At 42.3% G+C, this 24,382-nt stretch overlaps 1 long non-coding RNA gene across 1 annotated transcript; it reads left to right on the forward strand.

Moving 5' to 3' along the window:
- The first annotated feature begins 825 nt into the window (after window positions 1-825).
- Window positions 826-2,210, forward strand: LOC119156764. Its single transcript, XR_005107280.1, has 3 exons — window positions 826-865; window positions 954-1,627; window positions 1,753-2,210. It is a non-coding gene; the product is annotated as an uncharacterized LOC119156764 (long non-coding RNA).
- The last annotated feature ends 22,172 nt before the right edge of the window (window positions 2,211-24,382 follow it).

The following is a 24,382-nucleotide window of genomic DNA, read 5'->3' on the forward strand; positions in this document are numbered from 1 at the left end:
AATTCAGCCGTGTTTTGGGACTGAGGCGTGCCGAGATCCTGTACAACTTCTGCACATCACGGCCAGTGAAGAGGCCGTAAGCAGGGGTTGTTTTTTCCACGGTGCTTAGAAAAATGAACCCACACCCCGACCATGAGACAAATTGGTCGTAACAATAATTCCACTGATGTTAACGACAGGCTCAGCTTCTGCTGGCGTTTGCACTAGCGTAACTAATAGCAGCGCTTGCTCTTTGCTCCTCTCTTGGCTGTAACCACTCGGTTCTGTTGCTGTAGGGAAGGGAAGCTATTCAGGATGGCTGGCTCGTACAAGGACAGCAATGATAGCCATAATATTTTACACGTCTTCTGTTAACAGCGCTTGTTGGCAGGAGGGAAGAGGAAGGGTATGATTTCCTTAAGCAATACCTTTTGAAGTGGGGAAGTAAAACTGAAAAAGTGAGTGAGGCTTCCCAGGAGCAAGTTAGGGTTTATTCTTAATGTTGATTAGTTTTGTTCTTTCAGCTTTCAGAGTGTGTGTCTGAGTGGTAAGGTATGTGCACGAATGTTTATTTGGTTAGTGTAGTGACGCAAGTCGAGGCAGACTTAAAAGAAACACTGTGTCTGCGTGGCTGGGTTCGGACAAAATGGCCTTTATTGTTTATACAAACTATTAATATATCTTAGACAGTGCAGGTGTTAGACCCTGATAGGTTTTTGTGTCCTTCTTCTTTGCTGTTGCTGTAGGTGCCCGTATGCTGCGGTTCTAAGTTCCGGTTCTTCACATCCTGTTTACATCTCTGACAATTTGTGGCTGTCTTAAAGGTACACGGCTAAGTCTTTGAAGTCAACTAACTTGTCTGCAGACCCACTGCAGACCCCAACAGGTTAGAGCCAGCAACAAAGTCCAGAGGGCAGTTGCTTTTCCTTGGTGCTTTTCAATAACCAAGTAATTTTTTTGGTACCGTTTCACAGCCAGCCAGTATGAGTCGAATCGTTTATGGCAGACGTCTACCTCCTGGGGTTGTTTCCAACGATGTGATGATTTTTTGCTGGCTTATTTCCTCATTTTCCTTCATGGTGAGAAGTGGCCCGTTGCCCTCTGATTAGAAAGAAGCTCTGCAATTCCTGGCTTTGGCTTCTCTGGGAGATACGTAGTAATTAAAAGATGGCCAGCCCAGTTAGGTAATACGATGTAAATGTTCCACTCTGATTTTTGCTTGAAATGTATCTGATTTGTGGGTGAGTTGAATGCGGAGGGGCTCAAAATTGTTCTTCTCCTGAGGTCATCCCAGTCTGTTAATATTTAGTCTCTGGCTATGCAAAGAGCTGCCCAAAGAATCCAAGTTCGAGGCAAAAGCCTGAAAAGATGTGACTGACAGCAATTACATGCGGTAAACTGTGGTTCTGAAGGGAACTTACTCTGTCCGTGAACTCTAATTCAAGGAAGTTCTTCCTGTGGTTGTCACCCTTTTATCTTTTCCACAGCATATATTTCTTTAATTGGCTGGTATAGAACTCCACTGCTATATGTCTGTAAGTAATCTCATTTTCTTCAACGGAGCTCGTAGCTAGATGAAATTACTTGTGTGCGTATGTATTTGGAGGATCTGGGCCAGAGCACTGACTGAAGTTATGTTCTCAAAATAGTAAGTTTTACAAGAAAGTATGCTTACTCTACTGGAAATGTGGTTGATGGCACCCAGCTCTGTTATGTCTCTGCACTGGAACGTGGTCTTCCAGGCTCCAGACAGTTGGGTATTTCTAATTGCAGAGATGCAGGAAGATTCAAATAAATTAGGAAAAGAGCACATATACTTGGCTGTTGGAGAGAGCAAAGATGTTTTGGGGCCTGCTCTGTTTCAGTCATTAAGTCACTTTGTCCCTTTTGCCGGTGGGGGGTTCACCACGATTGTACTGCTTTGTCTTCGTTCAAAGTAATGGGGTTCCCCAGCATCCAGTGTCAACTCTCATCACATACATCACTGCATATAGGTGTTCCAGAAGTATAAAGAAATCATTCTCATATGGAAAGCAAGCCTGAGTATTTGAAACATTTGGAGTAAGAAAAACAAGTTGTTTTTCAGTGTCAGTGTTTCATTTTGGGACCTATTCCACTGCTGCTGCTGTCTTCACTCTCAAGTCAGAGATACCAGACCCTTCAGCTTCTTTCAGCTGAACAATTCTACATGTTCCTTTTTACTGTATCTTCAAAAAATGAATAAATAAATAAAAAAATCCTATCAATTCTGTGTCTTCCCATAGTCATCTTTCGTCACTCTGGAGGGAAGAAATATTACCATCGTTTTCCAGTTTGGCTGCAAGACAGCGGCTGTGCAGGAACTGAATGGTGCCCCAGTGAGACTGGTGGTGCTGGGGGTGTGATGAAGGCAATGGCAAAACCCACTCAGGATGTCAGTGGAGATGAAATTCCTTCTGTCTAGTTGAGGGATCTAACAGGGAGGCATCGCTTGGGCATGCTGCTGGTTTTGACATGCCTGCATCTAGCGACCACAGTAGTGCCATGCCAAGATGTGTTGTTTTGGAAGCTGGTCCTGTTCAGAGGATGCTCCAGCCTTGTGTAAACTCATGTTTAAGTGAAGATGGATCTATTTTGTCTGGTCTCCGAGGTCACCCCTGCTCATGGAATTCCTGAATGCGATTCTTATTTAAAGGACAAATTTCCACCATTTTTATATGGGAGCAACAGGCATTGCAGAGATCTCTCCTGGTCTGGAGCTAACCCCTCTGGACTAGCTATAACACTTTGATAATTTAATGTACAAAGCTTCAGGTTGTCGTCATTATGTTCGTTCATGTAAAGTACTTTATACTTTAGGAACAATTTGGCCAAGGCAGCAGGGATACTTCTGTGTAAATATGTCATGAGATCAAGCGTTTTAGTATTCATAAAAAGACAGGATGTCAATTTAAAGTCTCATCTGTCCAACACATCTGAGGTCTGCTGATTTATGAAGTACTGTAAATTGCAATCATATAAGCCTGTAACACTCTGGCAGCTATTTAAATAGCAAAACTTTCTTCCAAAAACATGATATATGGAAGACATAAAAGTTTTAAAGCAGGAGCCTGCCTTAATAGGGAAAGAGTATTAGCATTCATTTACTGACAAGAAAGAGCTGATTTTCCTTACAAGAAACGCTCCTTCCATAGCCACCCCATGCTTCCTATTAATCAAATCACAGCTTTGCTACTGCCAAGGTCCCAGGTAAGATTTGCTTGCAGGAGAGTTGGAAAAGGTTAATATTCTCTGAATACTTGGGTGACAGAGATGAGCAGTCAGGGTGAGCACCGAATTTCTCGTCCCCAATAAAATCAAAGGCCAAACACTCATTTGCTGGTGAAACCAAATGAGTGCTCATGACCAGGAGGAAAAAGGAAGAATGGCAAATAAATCAAGCTGAAGTTTCAGTTTGCAGTGGGGAAATCCAAGGGCCAAATGTCACCCTAAGTACACTGCTGTTCACCAAGGATATTCTATTAAACCCTGTCTGCTTCCAGAGGTTTCACGTGGTTCCCATGGGAGGGGGGTGCCAGCAGGCAGAAGTGAAAGCGCCTGCCAGTTTTAGGTGCATTAGATTGGCACTTCTGAGATGATAAAAGACACATGAGTCTCATGAGATGGGAATAGGGGATTCAAGCAGTCTGGCTAACTCACTCGTGTTGGTGCAGAAGCCTTTGTAAGTAAGCAAGCTGAAGTCTTCAGCATTTAAAATAGTTCTTATCTTGAAGGCCGCAATGAGAAGAAAATGACTGTTTATAGATAGCCGTGCTTCAGGAAGCAGCGAGGAGTAGCAGAGCACAGGACAGGAATATGCACTGAGGTGATTTTAGTATCAGAAACTAACTGCATCTCAGAATAAGAAAGATAGTGATTTCCTATGTAACAGTATCACAGACAATAAAGATATATACAGAAAGTAAAGCATAACTAAAAGGTAGTTCTCGCTCTTTAATATTTCACTGTATCTAGCCCCCAATGAAGAGAATGTTGAAAATGAAATGATTCTTTTTAACTGGGACCCTTCTCAGCTCACTAGATGAGGTTATAATTTTGAGTATTTTAGGAAGAGAAATATCCTGTGTAAAAGTGTATTTTTCTTGTTAATTTATAGGTGTGCTACATGTACTTATAATCCTAAATGGCTGGCCCAAAACTGCACAAGAATCTGCAACAGGCAGGGTCTAGGAGACACAACCTGGAGAGCAACGTGCTGGTGGGATGGGGATTGCTCTGGTCTAAATGAGGCAGTTTGGTAACGAGGGCAACTAAGTCTTGGTTCTGGTGCCACACAGGGAGTGCTGGGGGTTGGCACTCATAAACTCCCAGGTGGGAAGGAGCACGCTGGCACCTCTGCTCCTAAGGACGGTTACGGGGCTTCTTGCTTTTAGTGCTGACGGTGGGTTGAAAGGAAGAAATGAAAATTCTGCTATTAAATGTAAGCCTGGTGCTGAACACTTGACTGAGCTGTGTCATCTGAGGATAAATGAGGCTGCTGGAGCCTCTAAAATAATTGCTCACTAACAATGCAAAGTGCAGTGTGCATCTTATCAAACAAAAGCCTGTCTCTTGCACGCAGAAGACTTGCATTTAATTTCCTTGAAGCTGAAGTTCCAATCGTAGCGTTATGCTTCAGGTGTAACAAGATAACTGCTATGCTGATATTAAGATTTGGAAAGGCCACCGAGAGGCCTCTGGGAGTTCCGTTTTGGAGGAGAAGGAAGCGTCTAGTGCAGGGATGGTCCACGCATGCTAGGTTGGCACCTTGCATAGAAAGGTGTTGGTACGTCCATTAAGCCTCCTTCATCCTGCTTTCTTGTGCTGAAGGAGGAAAGGGCTGTCGGAGCTGACAAGCGTGCTTTGTTTAGTTCTGCCTTAGTCAGGCTGTTTATAAGAAGCCAAAATAGAGGGGAGACCTGTCTGCTTAGTTGTTCCTGGGACCACTAAACCGATGCCGGTTTAACCCACAGGCTGGCTTACAGGGTGCAGGTGTGCGCTGTCCTGCATGCACGTGCACCAGCTGCACGGCATTTAGTTCTGATTTCAGTGTTGAGTCAAAGGTTCAGAATAGGAGATCAAAATGTTTGACTTGAACATATGGTGCTCTCTTCAGAGATTGATTATATCCCTGTCTCCAGGCCAGATTCTCAGCAAATATTAATTTCTATACCCCAACTAAATTTAGCTATATAAGAATTTGACTCATAGGTTTGAATTTCTGTTCCAACACAGGAATTTTGTACCAGTGCAAATATTCAGTTTTATTGGATTAAAAGAGTTGAAGGCTGAAGTTTAAATGATTTTTTTTTTTCTCTAGCGGTATGGTGGTCTAGTAAGCATTACCATGTGACATGGAGCTGATCGTTATCTCAGTCATGCCTGGACCAGCATGCTCCTGTGCTTTCGTCAGGGTCTGGAGCAGACCCCACCTCCCATATAAGCATCACACTCAGGACCAGATCTCACGTGGCCTAGATACATGTGAGGCTATGGTGAAGAAAGCTCCTTTGAAATCTGGCCCAGAGAAGACATTGGTAGGTTTATTTTACTCCAAAGCTCTATTTTTTCCAACGAATATTCTTGAGGCTTGCGTGCTATAAGAGGTAAGAAATTGCCAGAAGCATGTCTGGTACTGTGTGTGATGCTTTTTTGCAACTTCTCTGAAGTATTTTTTCGATTTTTTTCTCAGCGGTTTGTCTTGGAGTAACCTGTTTGCACAGAGAGATGCTCCCTTCCTCCTGGCTGGAGGCAGTGGTATTAAAGCTCATAGTATCCTCTGTATGATAATGTCCAACACCATCTTTCAGGTACTGCTGAAGACGTATTTTAGGTGTCTATTTTTTTTTTAAGTTTATATTGGAGACTGCACCTTATAACATCAGCTTGTATCCTGAGCACTGCCACAGAGCCAGCCGTGAAGGAACAGATGGATCACTTTAATAAAGTAATGACATTTCCCTTAGACCTGCTAGGAAGAAGAATATTGTTTTGGGGCAATGATTTTCTTTTAAAGCTTTAGGACAGCTTTCAGTGTTGCTTACAGTCCTGTGTATCCTCCCACAGGATTTCTCTTTTGGGCTTTTTCAAATGTGTGTGAAGGCCTTCCCATCAATGTGAATAGGCTAAATGTGGAATCATTTCCAATGCAATCTTCTGAAGCATTGCATTTTCTGCCTTTTGAGCTGGTCTACCAGTTAGCAACAGAAGGCAGCACAATAGTGTATTAACTTTATTGTCCTTCCTGAAAAGTCGCTTCTCTTAAAAGCTTTTTCTCACAGCTAAATTCCCAAGCTGGAGCCTCAGATTTTACAAAAAAAAAATATATATATATATATATAAAAAAAGTTCTTCATTTGAAGCCAAAGATGCAGTCATTGTTTTCAAATACCTTTTAGTTACTGACTTGCTGTCCATGCACAAGAATGTACAGATTAGACCATAAAGGAAAACAGAAGTGCTCGTGCTTGGTTAGAATTACTGCTTTGTGCAGCAGATCATAAATATCATGTAATTTTGCTGCCATTGGTCATATTGTTTGCTCCCTGACATTTTAAGTTTTGCTGTGGCAGCAGCTGAAGTTTTGTGCTCCAGATCCTTGAGCTTCTAACAGTAAATCAAGAAGAACCTCTGGGTAGCTGAGGCGGCGAAGGTTCATGATGCACAGCTGAGCCTGGTGGCACAATGTCACGGAGACAGCTGCCTGTGCAAAATCAGTTCCTTAATGCTAGGCAGTGTCGAGCTATGGCACGTGTGGAGAACTGTTGTATTCGGCTGCATTTAGGTATAGTTTTGGTTTCAATAAGTATGCACAGAAGTTTTAAGTTTCCTGTAACTGTGAGCGATAGGTGGGAATGCCAGCATGGGGAAGGGGGTCTCAGCTGGCAGAGCAGAACTCAACTGTGTGCTAGTGCTGGAGCGCTCGCTCACGTTGAAAACAGCATGGTCTGTATTTGAGTTAGATGTGGTGGGACTGCAGCTGTGAAAACGTGTCTAGATATTTTTTGCTGCTAGGAAGAGCCAAAAAAGCTTAAACTGGGATTTGGATGCTGCAAGTTTGCACTCAAGTGTCTGAAAATCTCTATTAGCAACCACATAACCATGGATGTCTCTGGACTTGGAAAGCATTTGGTGTCTCAGCTTAATGGACTTAATATGCAAGTTTTGGATCCACAAAGAAGCTGCTCTGTTTTGCTCTGCTCCAAAGTTTAGGCTGGTCGGGGCACATCCTGAAAATGCCTTTTCAGGCACGTCAGATCTCCCTTGGCACAGACCGCAGCCAGGACAGCACTGCTGTGGCTGTACCTGCAGAGAGCAAATCCTAAAATACTTCAAAGAAAAAGACTAAAAATTCCTTCAGAGGAGGAAAATGGTATCATTATCTGCTGTACATGAGAGAGCATGTTCATAAGGAAGGGGAACCTGGTGTCTCTAGCAAGGATGGGGCTGTAGGTGACATTCGTCCCTTTTAGCTCGTGTTTATACTGCAGAATAGCACATATCCTCATGATAAATCTATGCCACTGACTTTGCTTTCAGGAGTTGTTCCATGTTCATATAAAAGGGAGGATTAGTACACTGTTCTACTGCTTTAGTGGTTTATACCAGACTCGGAGTAACAAGTCTTGGAATAAGGTTTTAGGCAGTTCTTAGTTGCTTTCAACGCCAGCCAGACCCAAATAATTCCTTTGCCCCATGTGTGCTTCACACATCAGTAACTCAAGTCACATGCTGTTTGTGCTGCTTCTGGTTGGACTGTTTGTAATGCTCTCAGTATTATCAAATTATCTGAATTCCTGAAAATTCTTTTGTTGTTTTCCAATAATGCTTTGCTTGCTTTGGTTTTCAGCCAACCCATTCATTTTCCATCAATTTGGAGCAAACACATCTCCCAGAAGAAAAGTCATCCTTGGGCTGTGGCAGCTCCTGAGAGGAGGCTGAGGTTCACTGCAGCCGAGGGGCTTGGGGGTAACAGCAACAAGATACGTGGAGATGCCATCGGTACTTGAACTGAGTGAGAGAGAGAAGTGGTTTACTCCCAGGTCAGTGCTGTTTTATGGTCTACTTATGTTTTTTAAAAAAATAAAAGTTCAAGGATATGTTTTTTTCTTTAGGATTTTTATAGTCTTTCGGGTGATGCTAGCACAGAGCACAGGGGAACGCGGTGTACCCTCTCACTGAGACAGCGAGGGATCATCATCTACAAAACCTGCGTAGCATGTAAAATGAATGTGGTGCTTGGTGTTTGGAGGAGGTGCTGCTTGGCTGATGGGCTCAATATTGACGCATCCTCACCTGCTGTACATAGTGTCTCTAGGTAATATCCCAGGGCTTTAGGCATAACTGCTCTCTGTATTTCATAATACCCGGAGACAGCAACCAAAAGACAGCCCACCATGTTACAGCCTTGGCTAGAAGCTTCTGAAAAAAAAATTACCTTTTATTAGTCTTACCTGATTAGCCTAAGAGGAGATTTGATTATCTTCAAAGGAATGGAAAGCAGAGTACGACCCGCCCGAGGTGACAGCCTGCGAGTGAGAGAAGGGGGGTGCAGCCCTGAGCTGGAGCCCCTGCCCCTGTGCTTCTGCACCAGCTGCAGCGCACAGCTGGGAGGATGCAAGCAAGGTTCCGCTTTCCTCTTCTCATTGCATGCACATGTTCCCAGACAGCAAATCTGCTGGATTATAGGTTTGTGGCAAATGAATCTGGAAAACGGGTTGATTAGTTCATGACCCGTGTCCTAAGGCAGATCAGCTCTGTCACTGCTACTCCTCACAGAGTTTGTCTAACGGCCTTAAAGACATCCAGTGATGAAGACTGCAGTTCCTCTGGCAATCTATTTCAGCATTTTATTTTTCCCAGCAGAGAGCTTTTTAACATTCAACATGAATCTGCTTTGCTGCGATTTACATCTATTACCTCCAGATCTATCCGCAGCAGAGCAGGCTCTTTGTCAAATGAATGCACCCCACATAGTTCAGGCTTTAGGGAATGTTTTGCCTAGACTCTTGGTCATTCTGGCTTTCCTCTGACCTTTCATCTGTTGGTACCCGTATGTCACGAATGTGGACATAGTGCTCTAGCTGAGACCTTATTAATGCTGAGCAAGGTGCTGAGAGGAAGGATTATGGGGTATGGTTTGCAGGCTATCCTCCCCTTAAACCGTTCCAACAGGGTACTTGCCTTTTCCACCCAGCCCATCTTCAGCCGGTAATCCACAACCCTCAGATTAGTTTAATTTTATTTCTTTAAAGGATTTCCAAATGAGTTCAGCAGTTCATTATTCCTACCTAAGGTAAGGAACAACATACATCTCTTGTTTGAACGCCAGAGATAATTTTTCCTATTTCTTAAAATCATTTTGAATGAATTCTGGATGTGTCATTCAGTATGACCGCAGTCCTTCCAGTCTTCCTCTCACCTGAAAATTTAATAACATACTCCCCATTCCATCACCTTGATAATTAATGAAAATATTGATAATGATGTGAGACCTGGGACAGGCCCTGCAGCACCCATCAGTATGTCCTTCCATGTTAAGATCGTACCATGGGTGATGACTTTGTGGATAGAGCCACCCTGTCACCATCTGCTTACCTATCACATGGAAAAAGTTGTAACAGGATTGCTTTACCTGGTTTGTTTCCGAGACTGGTGAGTGAAACCGTATGGAAAGTATTACTTTGAGATCGATGGTATCTACTGTTTTTCACCTCTGGAAGGTTTGATACCTGCTGTAGAAATAAAATATATTTCTTTGGCATGCTTTCCTCTTAACAAATCTACTGCTGACTGCATCTCATCTCCTTGTTATCTTCCTGATTCTGACAAATGGTTTGATTTGTTTCTGCAGGAGCTGGAGTTCATCTAATTGATTTATAAATCTCCCAGCTACTCCTTTTTTCTCTCTTTAAAGAACTGCACTATGCTGATCTTTTCTTCAGTCTTCCAGTAACTTAGCCCTCCTCTATAGGATTTCAAAGATGAAGGCTAATACTTCTTTGATTGCTTCAGCCAGCTCTTTCGGCACCTTGGTAATGTTCATCAGGCCCTGTCTGTCTGAAAGTTTGTTCGTTTCTCAAGAACACTAATTGTGCTGACCATTTACTTGCAAGGTGACATTTTAAGTAAAGGTTGATTCAGAAAAAACCCTGAAATGACAAAGCTCCCCTCTGTAAATAGCTTTCCTGTGTTCGTTGTTGACAATTCTTTTTCTTTGGTCTTCCTTCTCTTCCTAATGTTACTTCACAGTTATTCCTTGTTGTTCTTTACATCTTTTACTGGTTTGATCTTGCTGCTTGCCTTGATCTCTTTGATTTTGACCATACACTCTCTTATAGTCCCTATTATAAATATCTCATCTCTTTCTTGCTCTTTGTAACTTCTCTATGACATTAACTACTTAAAATAATTTATCTAAGGAAAAAAAGAAAACACCCTCTTTCTAAATACTTCTCTTTTCCCCAGACTTTCTTAAACTGTCCTGGCTTGTCCTTCTCCCACACTTATTTAAGTGAAGCTCCTGTTTTTTCAGCCACACCAAAGACATTTCCTGACCGTTGTCCATCCATGGTCTGTCTTCTCTGTTCTCCCCTACCCCTCCACCCAAGAGTCAAGAGCTGCTAGCCGTAGGCAACTCCTTCAGCAGCTGCCAAACTGGGTGACTTCAGTGCTTGACAAAGTATGAAAGATAGTGCTCAGGCTTTTCTAAAAATGTCTCTTTGCTTCCATTTGGCTGAATCTGTTCCCTAAACTGGAACTGGATTTATGAGTATTTCTGTGCCCCTAAAGCCACACTCTCTAATGGTTTTACTGCTTTCTGAAAAAATTTTACCCACATCTAATTGCATTATTGGAAATGGTTGAAGCACTGTAATATATGGGCGAAAGTTTCTGTGGTCTTTCAGAAATCCTTTATTCAGAAACAGCCAAAAAAGCCATCTAATACTTTCAGGTAAGAAAATGAAGAGATTTTTCTAGTTAAAGAGAGTGGGAAAGAGTCATGAGTATATTTAACTTCGGTGTGCATTCAAGAGAGAGATGTGGGCTATGGAGATGGAGACTGTGCTTGTTGCAAGGCAAAAAAATAATTAAAGGTCAGGAAATAATTTGTAGTTCAACAGCAAAAGCACCTGAAAGCTCTTCATTCCTTGTGTTATCACCCTCTGTGAAGTAGGGCATTAGCACTCCATGTTGCCCTAATTAGTTTACCAGACCACATATTCCAGGTAAATTGTGCTCACAATTGGCCTAGTGCTTGCATGTGATTAACATGGCATTCAGATGAAAAATTGAATGTCGTGTGAGTGCTACTCCAAGCTCAGTAAATGTCAGGCAGTCGGAATAGTTTGGAAGCAACGGCTGAACGCAGGGAATAAAAGTGAGACCCATATTTAAGAGAAGCCTTCTGGAATTTCTGGCCCAAAAGAAGGGAGGCTAGAAGCAGAGAGATTCTAGTGAGGAGCTGTAACTTAAAATATTAATACTGACAAAGAACAGTAGAACAACTCCACTCACTTTATCTCAAGCCATTAGCTTTGATTTAGTGCAGCCAGGGAAGCCTTTCGGTAGTTTCCGTACTGTCTTCACACTCTGCCTTAATAGCATTTGTTTAAATGAGGAGTGGTCCCTCAAGCAATATTTCTCTTTAAGAGGCAAACCCCAGCACAGAGTAATAAGTAAACTGGGAACAATATATTCAATATATTTTAAAAGAAGAAATAGATTCTGCCAGCTCAATTTAAGGAAATATTTATTACACATAATTTCTCAACTGTTTTCTGAGTAAGCAATATAAAATGATCCTTATGAACAACAAAATGGCAGGAAGGAAAAAGTCTGCATTGTTATGGGGAGTTTAATCTTCTTTGTGTCTGCTTGTCGTTCTAAATGATGTCTTTACTTACGTGAACTAAAGACATCTACCCTGGATGTCTCAGAAATTTTAGTCCCCAAAAGACCTTCTTGTTAAACACTAGTATGCGTCTACATCCTCCCTTTCATGTTTTGCCTTCGAATAACTGACAACAAGCTCCATAAATTTAAGGCAAGGAAGAAGATGCTGGGTTTGGCTTGGCTCGGCTTGGCAGTCGAGACCCTGACCAAATGTTTTCCATCCCACTGAGCTGCAGGTGTGGTGACGCTTGGCAGAGTGGAAATGGAGCTGCTCTGTTTTGTGCTCACATTGCTACCTTAGTCCCAAGTAAGAGTTTCTTGTTTGCCGTAACTGATTAAAACCCACATCACCAGTTCCTTGCGGTTCATGGTTTCTTGTGAGTTTGCTGCTGTTGGTCTTCTCTGACAAGCAAGTAGGCAGAGTGTGAAACATGGGCTTGAAACATGTGCATCATACAAAAGTAGCATAGTTCAACAGCCTCAAAATAACTGTCTTTTTATATATATATATATATATATAAACATATTAAATTGGTATTGAGTTTCCAGGCCATCATTTTATCCATAGCTAAAAATACAAATCAGTGTACCACATTCTGGCAGATTTATCTCAGCAAAATTGTTTGTTTGTGAAATGTTTCCTACTGAGTGTCACAAATAATAGTTTCGTTTAGAATGTGGCACCCCACTGAACAAAAAAGCACTGCTGTGGAACGAAGGTGTCGCTCCCTCCCCTCTTTCAAATGTCGTGCTGACTTCTTGCTTTCCTGTCACTAAGAGCCTGGTAATCCCTTTGCAGACCCAGACACAGGTATTTTACACCTGCATTATTAAATTAGCTTAGTACTTCCTTTCTCTTACCTCCATGGAATTATGACGGAGTGCTCTAGATCTCGTTCCTTTTTGTATTACTTCTATTAGTCACAAGAACATAATTGAACTGATAGACACATGTTCTTAGAAATTTTTTTTAATCCAGTTACCTGTGGCTTTAAATGCTATTCTTTTTGTTAATGCAATCAAACATCATGTTTGATTTTCTTTGCTTATTGGAGAATGGTTACTAGCCTCAGAGCTGATGATTTCAGTGTTATTACAAATACCTGCTTTATTTCCTGTGGACTTGCTCATATTTTTCTCATCTCTCTCTTTTATGGGAAGACTTAGTGAGCGTATCTTTCTTAGCTTAGTTCTTTCCCAAAGAACTTGTACAAAATATGCAAGTATGGAAAAGGACTGGTCCAAATCTGCAGTACTGGAAATATGCTGGACAGCATGGTAACCAGTTAATCAACCTCTGAAGCTATGATTTCCATCAACATGCAGTGGGACAGGTAATCCCTGTGGCTGGGAGGACAATGGGAGGGTCACTGGTGACTCACCTGCTGCTGTTGACAGGACAGCTGTGGTGGGTTAACCCTGGCTGGGTGCCAGGTGCCCGCCAAAGCTGCTCCATCACTTCCCTCCTCAGCTGGATGGGGGAGAGAAGATACAATGAAAAGCTTGTGGGTTGAGGTAAGTACAGGGAGGTCACTCAGCAGTTACGGTCATGGGCAGAACAGACTCGATGGGGGGAGATTAGTTTAATTTATTAGCAATCAAATCAGAGTAGGATAATGAGAAATGAAACCAAATCTTAAAAACACCTTCCCCCCACCCCTCCCTTCTTCCCAGGCTTAACTCCCAATGTTCTCTCCTTCCTCCCCACCAGCAGTGTACAGGACAGGGAATGGAGCTGCAGCCAGCCCATCAGTTGTCCCTGCCGCTCCTTCCCCCTCAGGGGGAGGCTCCTCACACTCTGCCCCTGCCCCAGCGTGGGGTCCCTCCCACGGGTGCACCCCTGGGCACAGCCTGCCCCAGTGTGGGTCCCCGCAGGGGCACAAGCCCTGCCAGCAGCCCGTGGGCTCCATGGGCTGGGGGCACAGCCTGCCTCATCATGGTCTTCATCAGGGTCTTCCAGGGAACCTCTGCTCTGGTGCCTGGAGCACCTCCTGCCTCACTGACCTCTGTGTCTGCAGAGCTGTTGCTTTCACATATTCTCACCCATTTCTTCTGCTGCAATTTGTTGCCCAGGGTTTTATCCCCCCTTCTTAAACATGTTATCCTAGAGCCACTACCACCGTGGTCGATGGGCTTGGCCATGGCCAGTGGTGGGTCTGTCCTGGAGCCGGCTGGCATTAGCTCCATTGGACATGGGGGAAGCTTCTAGTATCTTCTCACAGAGGTCACCCCTGTAGCCCTCCTGCTACCAAAACCTTGCCATGCAAACCCACCCCAAAGCATGCATGGGGATGCAGTATGTGGAAAAGGGTAGATGATTCTTTTAATGACTTGGTAAATCATAAATAGCTTTGGACACAGGCCGTGTTCCTCAAGGCGTTGTTGATTCAGTTCTTACCGATCAATCCATATTTCCAGAATGCCAGACAGAGCAGCAAAACTGCAGGACACTGCTCAGGGGGATGACTGCTGGGAAGAAGGATTTCTTCACCTCCTTGCTGCCCATCTGTGGCCCTAGCTGCGTGCAGGGGCCTTGCTCCTGGGGAGGTGCTGGGGGAGAGAGGGCAGCAATGACCTGCAAGTGAAAGGAGCTGGTCACACGCGGTGATGACCAGAGCAACCATATACCACTACCCCATTATCTCCTTAGGCCAAATAGTATGTCCGGCAGAGAGGCTGCAACGAGGACATCAGCAAAAGGTAAAAGAGCTCAGGGTCCTTCTGGGATGGAAGCGTAAATGTGGATTTCACCCTCCTTCTTTCCTTTACAAAAAATGCTATTCCTGTAGAGATCAGAACTGAGCCTTTTAAAGAGAGAAAACAGAAAGCCATGCATGGAAGGGAGTGTAGTTCTGGGGTGTGTGTGTGGTATGTGTGTGTGGAGTATTTGAAGCATTTTATATAATGCATCTACCAAGCAACCAACTGAAAATGAAAGGAAAAAGAAAAATAAAAACGTTCATATAGATTGTCGCTGGTCTTACAGAGGAATCATTTTGTTGGACATGCTACAAATACATAGCAGAAATCATGCCCTGTGCCTAAAGATCCCGTGGTCTTAAAAGAAATGGGGATAAAAGGGGAAGCAGGAACGTTGCTGCTGGCAGGACGGGCTGCTGCCTGGCCAGGGTGCTTTCCTGGTCAGATGGGGGTGCGTGCAGGGGGTGTTGTAAGATGGGAATGTCAGGAAGGATTTGAAGGAGGGCAATGACATAGTTTTGCAAATACATGTGGAGAGGTGCAGCACAGAAAGAACCAGGCTCTCCTGACTTCTGCTGGGTGACCTGATGTATATATTTCCACAAATGGTAGACTCTTAGGGAAGTGTAAGAGGACAGCAGTGGAGCCAGCTGTGACACGGGCGGGAGAAGAGTGGAAACAGGAGGTTGGAATGAGGATAAAGAGTAGCCTTGTGTTAGGGTTGCCAGACAGAACCAGAAGAAATGTGCTTTCTGAGGGAGAAAAAACCAGAGCTCTTTCAGCACCTGGGACAGTCTGAAAGAGCATTTGACACACTTGTGAACAAGGACTTGACAGCAGGACAGCTGGTGTGCGGGCTGGAGCCAGTCCTTCGCCGCCTGTGCAATAGGTTGACCAGGATGAGTACCACATCCCTCTCGTCTGCATTGCCCAAAAGCACTGAGCCGGATAGTGCTTCTGTGGGGCAGTAGCACCAAGCGGATTAGCAGTGTGCTCAGTGTTGCCTTGTTTTATCCCACGGTATTGTAGTTTGCAGTATGGAGAACATGGCTGGCAGATCAGATGGGACTTTTTTTGTCATAACATATTTCAAATTAGCCCTTAGAAACTAATTGTAATTTGGTCTCCTTAGCTCAAAACTGTTTCCCTCCCCAGTACTGTGGCTTCCTAGGTGAAGCAGAAGCTGAATTTCACTGTTATGTTGTTGTACATATTTTATCATCATTCAGGTGATACCGTAGCACGGGGAAGTTCAGTGGGTAACCAGAGCCTTGGTAGCATTGGCAGTGCTTATTTAGATTGAGTTAGTGTTTATCTTTTATCTTACCAACAGCTCTAATGCGAAACGACTTCATATTCTTTACGGTGCTAATGTTGGTTGGGACTATGTAATTGCCTGATTTTTGTCAAAAAAATAGAAACTAAGAATGAAAACTTTGGGATTGCATAGTTCAGTTTTCAGCCACAAGCTCTTGGTGTGGATCTGAGAAGAACTACCTGCAAGGACTCTGCTGGTGCTTCAAAATTTCAGCCCGTCCTTGTGCCTCAAGACACATCATTGTCTTTTCCTACTGAACATCCATGTAAGTTTGCACCCTGAGAGTCTGTGGTCATGGTGCAAGGAGGAAAATGAAAGCTAGCCCAGAGAAACAGAGGTGGGCACTGGAGATTTATTTCTGAATGCAAACCTTTTAGCTATGACCAAAAAAGCCTTGCAATGGAAAATTATTGTCAGCTTTTAAATCATGTTTCTTTTTATTGCAAAGGGAACACTATGTGTACTATGTACGAAGTGTTTTGCGATAAAAAATGCAGTTTCAAAAGTCAGAACTAATTTATTATGAGGACATAATGTTGGATCAGAAACTGGAGCATATGCTATACCTTGCAAATAAGAACAAGTTAATATGAGTACAATTAATGCAGGAAGGAAGTTGTTGTCAGACACTTATTGTTTGGATGTTCCCCCATGCTGTTGTTTAGAAGAATGTATTTTAAAAGCATTTCAGCAATGGAAAGGAGAGAAATACTGTGAACAAGTGAGACAGATGAGAAAGGAAGAGGTTTCTGAGTATAGTGGATTTAAATAGTAAACCATAATGTGCCTGTAGCAGTCAGATTTTAACACTGAATATAATAGCAATATGGCTCGTCTCTGTCAGAGCTGCTTTTATATTAAGAACATTCAGTTCTTTGGAGGGGTGCAGATTACAATTAAAGCATTTTCTTCCTATGTTGAGTCCCCTTGAGTTTTGTTTCTCATTGCACACCACAATAGTGTGAATGAATTAGATGTCATCACTTTTTATGCCTATGTGCGCCCACAGAACTGTGCTGAAAAAGCTGCTTGAACTTGCTCGCTGCTGATGTCCTATGGAACATGATAATTGAAATATGGGTACGGTAGGCGTGGTACAGAAAATCTGACACTATCACAGCAAGGCTGCTCTTAAAATAGCTATCAGAGCAGGGGATGGAAGGGGACATTCAGCTGAAGTAAAATGTTACAGTTCAGTTTGTGTGCTTTCTGAAGAACTAGAAATAGGACTTGCTATTACAGGCCAGCCACCTTGACCAGTTTTATCACATCCTTTGGTCAATTGCCGTTCTTGCATTTATTCAAATGCCTGGTGCAAATTATTCTATACTATAAAGAAAATAATCCTCCAAAATGGTTTACTTTTCTTCCAGAGGAAAATAAAATTCCAGCACTCTGGAACTTTAGCCAAAGCTCGACACAAATTTTAGAGTGATAAAATGTTAGAGGAAGCAAAGACTACTTTATGGCCCACATACTATATGGCCCATATGGCACCAATTCTGGTAATTTGCTCTGTTTCCAGCTGGCTGGAATGAAACGACAACCGTGGAGACCATGTAGCTTTGGTAAGTAGTCCAAACAACATTACAGTGTTTAGGATTAAAAAAAAAAAACCACAACAACAAAACAAACCAAAAAACAAACCAAAGAAAAGAAGAAACAGTTACTTCACTAGAGAATAATTAATTGATAAATTAGAAATAACACAGAGTTTTGAGCCAGAATGTAACTAAATTGGAGTGGAGAAATAGTGTCCTGTGGTTTGGTCGTTAGGCACCCTAGATCATTGGAAGAATGAATGGATGGAATGTATGATATTTTAAGGTCTTTTGGATGAGAGGTGTCTGGAAGTATCTACTGTCCTGCTGCAATAATGGTAATAAATGGATTCTCTGACCCCAGGATAGGGACACTGATTGATTTAGAAAAAAGGATGACACAAAAATGCACATAGACCTACCGTGTTGTCTTTTCCAAAGAGATTTGCTCAGAAGAGTGATGGATCTATAACTAAAAATTTCTGCAGTCTGTGGTTAGTCAGCTTAACTTCTTAGCAGAAATGCAGCTGGAAGACCCCAACAGAACCTGTGCTACTCTAGAGGGAGAAGTGCAGATCCAGGAGACTAAACCAGGCACCTTACGGCATGGGGCTAGTCTTGTGTTTGTACCTCACAGAGAATATAACCTAAACCCCACCAGAATAGGCAGCTTTGAAGGATACTTTGCTTTTATAGGGCTGAGCTACTTCATGGGGAGGGGGGGGAGTCAAATGAGAGCTTTGGCAAAAGGAGCCATTTAAAAACGCAGCCTGTGAGAAAGTGGAAGAGAGCTGCCCAGCACAGCATGGATGGAGCAACCATCCTGCTCTGACGTCTCTTCTCACACTGGGCACTGGTGAGCTTTGTGGTGGCCTCCACAAGGCACAATGCAGAGTCCATGGCGGTGGGAGAGGCAGGGAAAGGTTGGGTTTAACCTCCAGCTGTCCCCACTAATTCCTGCCTGTTTACATTTGCCAGGCCGACCGGGGGGAAGGAGATCTCCTGTGTGCATGTTGGTCAGGGGTAGCCTCAGTCACATCTTTGGTTTGAAAACAAGACAATGATGTTAAGTCGGTGTCTCTCATGAAATAATTGTCACAGTTGCTGTGATCCTTAGTCAGGTATTGTGTAACGGTCCCATGCGCTGTGAAAACACACTAGAATCAACAATGCTAAATGTTATCGTGATGAGTGTGGCAGGGAAAAGCCACTCCTTCAAAGCAATAACCCATATGACATTTAGTTACCTTTGTCTTGGCAAGAAGCCATCAAGGCTTCAGGCTTTCATGGCGTACGAGTTGTTTTGAAGTACTTTTGCATTAGGAAGAGTGGGTCTGCAGGGGAGGCACAATTAAATTTTGCATGTAATAGGCAGAAATCTTGTAGTAGGCAGGTTAAATGAATCCAGACTGCAAAGCAACTGATCTTTATTTTTTATCTCTGTGCTTAATTTGTGGGTTTTGCTTTCTTTAGACCCACTTTTGTCTTGCCAGTATCTTAAGGTTTTTTACCTTTGGTGCTCACCTGCAACTCCAACTCTATTGCCAAAGGATGGCAAAAGGCTTAGATCGAATGGGACATGGTAAGGGAATTTATGCTTTTTCCCCTCCACATACTGCTGTGTTGGCCCAGCATGCAGTGGTATACTCATGTTTGAATTGGGCTTCATTGGCCTCAGAGCGGCATGGATATGAAATTAAAGAGTATACCTGTGCAGAGCTTTGGTGGTGCAGGGACAAGGCAACCTCATCCTGCAACAATAGAAATGCAGCAGTATTCCTGCTGTCTTTTATGTTTGATTAAATCTCAGATATGTGATGGAACTTGTCACTCTTTTCTGGATGGTTCTGCTAAAAGAAAAGGCTGTATCTGATGCATAGTCAATAAAATTAGGCAGGAGATCAGGAGAGAGATCAAGATCTTTGCAAGCATTTTGGGGGTTACAAGCATGCTAGAGCACCAGTAAACGCTTGCTGGGAGATATCAAATGTTAAAAGCATGCAAGCAGCAAGGGCACCAGCTACTGTTGTGTGACTGTTTTAGGGTATGTGCTTGTCATAAGCCTGGGTGAAAGTCAGTGCTGTACTTGTTATTCAGCACAGAAGTTGGAAATGTGCTCGGACTGCAAGCAGCCTGACCTGTAGAGGAAAGCGTAGCTCATGATGTGCTGAGTGCTCCCTGGGGTGAAAGGCAGGAAGGAGCCGGGCGCATCCAGTGTTTCACTGTCACACCATCTTCCTGCCCTGCTAATGGAACCAAGAGTCAGCTGCAGGATTTCTGTTATGCTCAATTAAAGAATTATTGACCATGGCCTAAGCATTTTTTCTGAAGAAACATCATAGGCTGAAGTGTTGGCATCAAAGGTTTAAACTCCTGTGTGGTGTTGGAAGTGCCTCCAAGTGGCCACCGATGGACTCTGTCCTCTGTTTATTGTTGCTAATGATACGAGTATCTTTTCTCTGATAGAGGGACCTCAATTTCAGACACATTGTCTCCATAGTAACTGGTGATAAATCATCTCTACGGTAGCTGTGTTTCCCTGACATGGAATATTATTTATTTATTTTTTTTTTTAGTATTTTTTTTCTCTCAAGTTGTTTTATTTCAGTCAGCTCACCTGAAATAGTTTTTTTAATACTAAAAGCAAGAAAACATTTTAAAGAACGTTTTATGAAAAGTCAGACATTCACATGAGAAAACTTAGAATTAAGAATGCACATGACCTTTTAGGTTGACTCCTTGCTTGTACTGACTGGTCTTTGATAAATTATCACTTAGTGCCTTCTCCACTTGCTCTCATGTCGTTCTATGGGGTTTTACACAGTATTTCTTTCTGCTCCCCACATTCAGTGTGTGGCTTTTGAATAGCTATCTGTATGCTGCATGGAATAAAATTTCACTTACTCATTACATTTCTCTAGTGCTTTTAATTTTATTTCTAAAGCTTTTGTGGATATAAATGAACTTACCTTCACGTAACGCTATTCAGAGTAGCAGGTGATGTTGCTGTTTTACATCAGGGGAACTGAAGCCCAGAAAAGTCAAGTCTAAAATTCTAAAACTGTAGGAAATGTCACCCAGTCTGGGGTTTCCAGACTGAAATGTAGGAAATGTAGAGATCTATTTTTTTTTTAATAGACATCTTAGCATTTAAACTGCAACTATAATTGATCTCAGCTGCAGCTGATGGCACTCAGCAAGTCCTGCCAATCTGACTGCAAGTGCCCAAGCCCAGGCAGCTGGAAATGAGGAGTGCTCCCACGTGAGAGGAGTATTTGCCAAATATTGTGGAGGAGTTCTGGGTCAGAGGACAAGCAGATTTCCATTCTCAGGGGTGGCACTTCAGGGCTGAGCTGTGATGAGATAATTTTTCCTTCTGTTGTCCTCCTTCTCATTGAATACGTCCTGTGGCTGGGTACAATGCAGGTTTTCCATGTGGGCAAAAGGTTTTGTCATATTTATTTACATTTGGAAACTATCTGAGGTTTTGTTTTATAAGGAAGCAGGAGCTTTTTCTTTACTGATCTTCGAATGCTTTGGTTTTTGAATTTAAGACATTTGTAAATGCAGATGCAAAACATTTCTGATTTTTTCTCTTTGTGCCAGACAAATGAAATGACATTTGCTTACTGTGTGATATGCTGGAGTAAAAACATCTTTTAAAGTACCAGTCTATTCATTTTCTTCATAAAATTAATCAATAGAAGTTGTTCCTGATAGGCCTGTTTCTTTCAGCTTCCCAGGAGGTTTTCAGTTCTTTACTCCATGCTGTCTGACATGTCACACTAAAAATCAAAAGCAGACCCCAAAGCAATAGGGAAGCTGCAGTCGCAGAGGTACAGCAACAATTAAAACCAGGCTCGTTGCAGATGGTAAAAGAGACAAACACAGCCATGCAGAAAAACAACACTTTCTACACACTGGAAAAATCACTGAAGGCAAACCTTCAGGTTGTGTTTCTCGAAGGTTATTTTAACAGGCTGTGATCCATTAGGTTTGAATGTGGTCGTCAAAACTCATTTGAGGGTTAGTTGAAGATCAAGATCCTACATAAAACCTTTTCCCTCCATAAGTAAAGCTGTTGAGCTTAGGACCGGCAGCATCTCTGAACATTACTTACCCATGTCTCATAATTTAAATGTTAATACGTGTTCTGGGCAAATCTAGTAAATCAGGTGTGTGTTGGCCTCTGCACACACATGGGGGTGGTACGTGTGCATGAGTCTGCAGGTATATTTGCCATTATTGATTTTTTTTCTCTTTCTCTGATGATTTAGCAATATCTAAATGCAGTAAAAATGTGGATGAAAAATCGTTATTACGAGAGTTAAGTTGTGCTGAAATTTTTAAATCTTTATCAGCAGACAGAATCCTGGAGCGTTGTTCTCCCAGACAGGAGTGGAGTGGCACAGGTGGCAATTAATCATCAAGGGGCAAAACTCTATCGAGTACTTGCTTGTGCTTGGCTTTGACCCACTGATCTCAAAGCCAAGAGTCAGCTCGGTGTGTGGCATGATTACAATATGTAGGGTTGCTTTGGAAATAAGGAATACAGGGTTATTTTAGATTTTAAAGATCTCAAAAAAAAATATTTTTTTTAATTGGCAGTAAACCGGTAAGGCACTTAAAATGCAAACTATAACAATAAACAGGGTTTTGTTCTATATTTATGGCTTGTGAATTAAGACTGTACAAAGATGGTAACTTTTAATTTTGCATTAACCCAGCTTCATTCTGCAGTAAGCGAGGTGCCGAGCTCGTGTGGTGGCAGTTTGGTGGTCCCTGTGTGTGGGGAGAAATGAATCAGTTTCTGTCTGTGCCTTGCAGTGGGTTGTCCCTCATGAAATAATCTAAACCTGTCAGATTGTGACAGCTTGCTCTACCTGCACAAATAATACCATTTTGAGAAATCAAGGACTGCTGATATTGCTGTAATAGATCTAAAAGTGCATACTGATGTGATCTGCGTTTTCCTACGAGATGGCATTTGAAGCTGCTAGTGCACTGAATATTTCTGCTGCATCAGCTTATCATCTAGGAAACGTGGATCAGACTTTTTGAAAGAGTGCAGCATCGACCAAATCTCCATCTTGCCTAGCTCTGATACCTCAATCTTAATGTATGAAAACCTGATTAAAAAAAGCCTCTCATACTTTAAAAGCCACAAAAAGCTTAAGTAACTGCCTGGAGAGCATCCTTGAATATCGCAAACATATGTGGTGCTGAAATGTGGTGTCCACAGACTCTTTTACAGCATGTACAAACAAATGTACTGGAGCACTTCTCATCTTCCAGAGTCCTAAAGAGATTTCCAGAGCACTCAGCCATATCCTTTGTGTTTGAACAGAGCTTGGCAAATGTGGGCTTTTTCAGTGTTTTGGCCAAAATGAAAAATGAAGGGGAAAAAAACCTCGATGACAGTCAAAGCAAGGTAGCTATCATCTGTATGTCTGAGTTTTGCAATGAGCCCAGGCTTAGAAAAACTTTGCTTTGGTTAACCTGAAACAATATGTTCAATGCAAATTAAAATACTTGAATTTTGTGCAGGTTTGGCTTAGTTTTGTTTACAATTAAAAAATGTCATTTTTTTAAAAAAAAATGCCAATTAAAAATTAAAAGCTGAAAAATCTAATTTTGAACTATTTTGAAAAAAAATCCACTTTATTTTTGACTGAAATTGTTTTTCATTTTGACCAGATTTTGCGAGTAGTATTAGCTAGCTATATTGCATTACCATTTGGTGTTGAATTAACTTTTTGTCAAGATGTTGTCTGCCCGCTGTCACCATGAAGAATGCTGGCAGAGCCTGTGAGAGGTGGGTAAATGTTGCTGTTACTGTCCTGTTAAAAGAGGGATCACAGAGCCTTTAATGTCACGTGGCTTTTGGAATCTTACCCAGAAGATAAGTGAATGAGTAGCATTTCCAGCCACAACAAAATTTACATTGGTCAGCTTTAAGAGGGCATTGCTGACAAAACGAGACTTAGAGATTTGTGAAACATCTTTCCTACATTGTTCATTCATGTTATTTATTTTTTGTGGTTCGAGCAGAACTATAAATCTAAGCAAACAGCATCTAGCTGCGTCTCCGTTCTAAATATAGTATGACAGAAAAAGAAGTTTAATTTCTCCTTCAGAGCTCTCGAGACTGAATGTATTTCTGAAACACTGTTGGTTGCCTTAACGCTGTGACAGTAGCCGGTTATTTTAAAGGAGCATTTGCTGACTTAGAAGCAGCGGAGCTGACCTTGATGCTGCAGTGGTCTCAGTAGGAAAGGGTGGTCAGAGGCCAAAGGGATGGCTGATGTAGGAAGCAAAGGCAGTCCACAATGCTAAAATTTGCCTCCAACAGGTAAAGAGTGAGCATGGCCAAATTGTAAAGGAACAGAAACCTGGTCATTGCGGTTGACCTTTCTGAGGTTCAGCGAGGCTGCACTTCTACCGTGCTGCGTGCTATACGTGCTGCAGGATGAGACTTTTCCCTATGGAACGTGCAATCTCAAATGATCAGCTAAAAGGTGGGTCTGATGCAGTATTTGTCTTTGTTTTGACGAGGAGCTTTGCCACAAAGGGTAAAACGCTATGTCCAGAGTAAGAATGGGGCAGAGTTGGAAAATGGCCATATTTGTTGAGATTCAGTTAATTGCTTTTGCCATAAGGTAATACATCTTCCTCTTTGACTTCTGCTGTGCGTTTAATCAGGTGCTGAGTGAATATCTTACTTTGCAAATCCAAACTAATAATGGACATGGAAATTGTAGTAAATGATAAGACACAATAAGACAAGTTGTATGTTCCCTAATGACAGCATAATGAACTGAATTTAAAATGAAATCCTATCACGAACAGTCACAGCCCATTAGACAATGAAATTCCTTGTTAAACTGACTTTTTAAAAGCGCTTTACAGAAAGTGAAAATGAAACAAAGTT

This window comes from Falco rusticolus, chromosome 13 (assembly GCF_015220075.1).
Source record: "Falco rusticolus isolate bFalRus1 chromosome 13, bFalRus1.pri, whole genome shotgun sequence".
Lineage (NCBI taxonomy): Eukaryota > Metazoa > Chordata > Aves > Falconiformes > Falconidae > Falco > Falco rusticolus.